Raw genomic sequence first — 5,000 nt, 5'->3', positions numbered from 1 at the left:
GTCTGGTACTGCATGGTTCCACCCTGTAAGAACTCTGAATCATTTTCTTGAAGCTCATCCTCTTCATCATAAATGATCTGCTTGCCCCGAAATGACCTGGCCCAATAGGGAAATCCCAATTCATTGGGCCTTTCGATACAATCAAATAGAAAGCCCCAAGGGCGCCATATTCTAGGAGCCCAAACTATGTGATTGAAAAAATCCTCCTCTATCTGTTGCGGGTCGAGGACTCCTCCCCCTTCTTCAAACTCCGATTCATATTTTTCATGGAGAAATCTCTGATCAACGATAGAACAAGATCCATTTTGAATCATATTTAAGGGATTCCTTGGTTCGGACCGAAGAAGCAATGTCACTCGATCATTATCAAACTGACTGCAATTTTTTTCTGTCCGTGAGGATCCCACCAGAGCGCCTTCTACTTCTAATAGGCCATGAACTAGATCAGAATTATTCTCAACGAGTCCATAAGAAGTGATCCCATTTTTTTCATCAGGTCCGGGTAGAGACCAAAGGTCTTGAGCGACCGATCCGGCAGAACAACTCAAAAGATAAAGAAGTATCGTTAATTTCTTCATGCTCCTTCCAAGTTCGAAGTACCATTTGTACAAATAAGAATCCCCTCGTTACATGATTTCTTCTTCATATAGATAAATATAGGATCTATGGAGCAATTACTTAGAAGTACATTTTGTGAAACAGCCCTTCCTATCTGATAGAAAAGGATCCCATGATCCTGAACCGATCTTACCTGAGATCGCAAATCCCAAGTTTGTCTATGAAGAGCAGATCTAATTATATTAGTGTCTAGGATGGATTTTTTTTGTATAATACTAATCGATAAGGCCTCATTAGTAAGTGCTACAAGATCTCGTACATTGGAACCCATAGTTATGGTTATGGACCCGAATCCATTAGTATGGAACATTTTCTTTTCCAAGTGAAATCCCTTAGTATATGAAAGAGTGAAAAAGTGCTTTCGTTGTTGTGGAATAAGAAGCCTTCGTATCTTAATGCATGTATTTAATTTATTCGGAGCTATTAGAGCGGGATCTACTTTTTGGGGAATATGAGTCGAAGCAATAACAAGAATATTTCTAGTGGAACATCTTTCACAATCCCTGGAGAGATAGTTCACTAATAGACCGAGGGATAAGTAATTCGATTCATTCACATCCAGATCATGAATGTTTGGAATCCATATTATGCAAGGAGACATTGCTTTTGCTAATTCGAATTGAAAGGTGATATAAAATCGGTCTATTTCCGGCATCATATCCATAGTTAGCGTATTCATCATAGTTAGAAGCTCCAGCTCCATATCAAGGTCACGGTCGATATCGTCACTATCATCAATATCGTCACTATCGTCACTATCATCAATAAGAAAACCCTTAGGCTTGTTATCCAGGAACTTTTTCAGAAATACTGTAATGAAAGGAACATAGGAGTTTGTCGCTAGGTATTTGACCAAATAGGATCGTCCAGTTCCTATAGAACCTATCACTAAAATACCCCTAGGGGGGGTAGGGCTAAGCGGAGCGAAAAGGGTTTTCCATGAGATGGGAAATGAAAACTATTAGCCCCCCACAGGGTTTGTGAATAAGTAATTGTCTGATAATGAGCAAGGAATATCCGTCTTTCTGCTAAACAGGATGTATTGAACTCATAATGCATTAGATACTTTTTATGAATGTCAACTAAGTATCGTAAGTAAATTGCTCCCGGTTGTTCAATCATTTGATAACCAGAGTTATTCTTTGATAAATGATCACTATGAGTCAGACTCAATAGAATTTGATCAATCCTTGTTTCTGTCGTTAAGGTAGAGAACTGAACCAAGAATTCTCTTTCTTTATCATCAATCGAATCACTGTTCGAGACCCAGGATTCTATTTTATCATCAATCCAATCACCATTCACGTTTTTTATTTTTCTTATCAAGGAATAGATCGCTTTACTTGTATGACTTACATGTCTCGTATTTCTCGAAAAAGCGATTCGATTGATGGGATTTGGTATGATACTTATGAGATCGATGAGATTCCAATATTTCTTCTTAGAACGTATTGATTTGACCCCATAAGCGGGACCACCACCCCATAGCATGGGGCCACCAGAAGCAGAACCCCGTATTTCTTCTAGAGAATCTCCTAATTGTTCCAGAGCAACTAGAAAGAGATTCTTTAACCAGAAAGAATTCAGTTCAGATGTGGGATACCTATCTAGAAGTTTTCGCAACTCAATCATGTATGATGGAATCATCAAAGATTTGACCTTTTCGAACTCTGTCTGTAACTCACTATAGACTCGAGAAACAAAGAGAAGATGTGTACGAACGAGATATCCAGCAACAAGAAGAAGGAAAAGGATTGAATAGAGGAACTCCCGAACATTTAGCGATCTCAGATGTGTCGATATCAATAGTGATTCATTATTTCGATGAAAAATTTCTTCGGATAGAAGAAGATTATGTAAACAATTACTCGGAATCTCACTTATCAGATTCCATATCTTACTTATCAGATTGCATTGTGAAAGACACAATGGAATCTGAAGAATTCGCCATGATATATCTGATCCATGCATAATATCATGAAAAATGGATACAAATTTTTGGCTGCTACTTAGTATCGGCAATAGGTCTGAAAAAGTATCTAAAAATATGAAATTTATATATTTGTACCCTGTCGAGGTAAGGAACCATGGTATATATGTTTGGAATAGATTCCATTTTGAAAGAGTTGAAAAAGCACTATCTCGTTGAAAGGTTCTATACATCTGCCCTTTCTCAAGGCATTTTTTTGGACAAGGACTCCGTTTTTTCCTCTTTTCGGATGGTAAATATTTCTCAGAACATGGAGTGTGAATCAAACCCATGTTTGAATTGAAATTGAGATACTGATGCAAGTTCTTCCCTTCTGAATCAGGTAGATTCATATCTGAAAGAGATTGACAATAAGTTCTTTCAAAATTGACTATTTGTCCCTCTGTTAGAGGTGTTCCAGAAATGTCTGCGATCGAGTAAATAGCTCTACGAACGAATGGATCGGATCGAATTGGAAAATGGAAAGATTTGTACAAGTTATACCCTTCGTCGCCACTTTGCGGAAAATCGTTAGGTATCAATATGTTAGATACCTGTGACTCGATTGGTGAAATAGTATCTCTCCCCCAAAAAGCATGTTTTTTTTTACCACCGCAAAAAGAAAATATTTTGTTGCGAATGAACAAGATATTGAGGAATTGTCCATACGTAAAATCATTATTATTGATACAGGCCTTTTCCACATAAAAAGGGAATCTTTTGTTACAATAGAAGCAGAAGTGATATCGATTATTCAAGAATCGAAGTCGATTTGCTTTATAAAAAGAGGATATCAATGAACTTCTATGAAATGGTTTCACGGGATTCAGCCAATTGTCTTGATCGTGGGATATCGTTGAGAAATAGGAATCCGTGTTATCAAAAGATTTCCTGCAATTCTTTCTAGTATGGAATGAGTCAATCATCCACTTTGGTATCTTATTGAACAAAAATGGTGATATTGTTCCTCCATTGATCAAGAATTTCGATTTTTGGGAAGTATCATGGTCATCCAATAATAAGGGTTTCCTTTTTTTCAAATGAAAGATTTGAAGACCTATTGATTCTAACAACTGATTACAGAGTGGATCATTCGGACCTTTCAACTCATAGATGTGGATCTCGGACCTATGAATGGGGATACTCCCGAAACTCACAAAGAAAAAAGGAAGTGAGTTAGACAAAAAGAGAAGAAACTTGGACAAAAAAAGAAGTAACTTGGACAAAAAGAAACAAAGTGACTTAAACAAATATTTTTTGTCGATAACCTCAGACCAATCAATCGAATATTGATTAATATGTAATCGATCGAACACTACTTGAAAACGGCTATTCTGCTCAGAAATGAAATGGTCCAAATGTTCCTGGAAATTCTTGCTCCCATTGGACCATTTGTATCTATATGCATTAGGATCCCGATTCATGGATCTCTCCGTTCGAGAAATAAAAATAAGAAGATCGAACCATTTCTTCTGACTCTTTTTCAAATTTGATAAATGTTGGTTGATCGTGTATTTCATTATAGTTCTATGATTCAGAGTATCATTTCCTATTTGATACCTTTGAATTCCATATTCGAAGTTGCGATCGAATCGATTCTTTTTAATGAATCGATTCAATACATTTCTTATGTAACCAGGGATGCTATATTGGATTTGAATCAGATTTCGGATCAATCTATATTGATTGACTGCCTCCATTATGTTGTTGCTAGCAAATACCACTATTTTTGGTTTTGGATCCTCTAAATCATTCCCACAAGAGGTCTGGACCCATTTTTTTATGATCCTTCGATAAAAAGATTCATTCTCTTCATAAAAAAGAGGAGGTAGGACCAATAAAGATTGATTTTTCGATTCATCCCTGGAGTTGAATACCTCATTCAAAAATGGTTTTTGATCCAATCCGGAGGAATCAATAGAAAAAGTCAATTCCCTATGATACACCAGATCCGGCTCGGTTATTGATAGAGTGAATAGATCTGCCATTTCTTGAAATATCTCTTCTGATTCAAAATCGTGGTGTAACGTGTATCCCCCCTGTTCCGGTCATGGAATAGATGAAATAAACCAAAAAACGGATTTTTGTTCAAGAATGAAATCTTATTGGAACTGTCCAGTTCATCCTTCGGAACCATATCACATCCCGGATCTGATGAAATAGGATGAATTGAGACGGTATTTTGTAAGTACATAATTATCTTGAATATATTAACTATTTCTTTATTTTCCCATCGCCTGGAAAGAACAAAAGAAATATCTTGTTCTTTCTTCAACAATTTCTGATCTCTAGTGGACCTCTCAGTAGGATTCGAACCCAGATGAAGTTCTGACCATCTGTCAGAGAAAAAAGAACGATTGGCTCTTGCAGGATTCCCAAGAAATTCTTCGATTTTTTCCGGAAGCAGATGATT

The 5,000-nt window shown here is 36.8% G+C and overlaps 1 pseudogene; it reads right to left on the bottom strand.

Annotated features, from left to right (window-relative positions):
• The window catches only part of LOC113870275, a 65,797-nt pseudogene that overhangs the window by 27,095 nt on the left and 33,702 nt on the right, over positions 1-5,000 (bottom strand).

This window comes from Abrus precatorius, unplaced genomic scaffold, assembly GCF_003935025.1.
Source record: "Abrus precatorius isolate BTA unplaced genomic scaffold, Abrus_2018 Scaffold0, whole genome shotgun sequence".
Classification (NCBI taxonomy): Eukaryota; Viridiplantae; Streptophyta; class Magnoliopsida; order Fabales; family Fabaceae; genus Abrus; species Abrus precatorius.
This window is presented reverse-complemented; position numbering and strand designations above follow the sequence as displayed.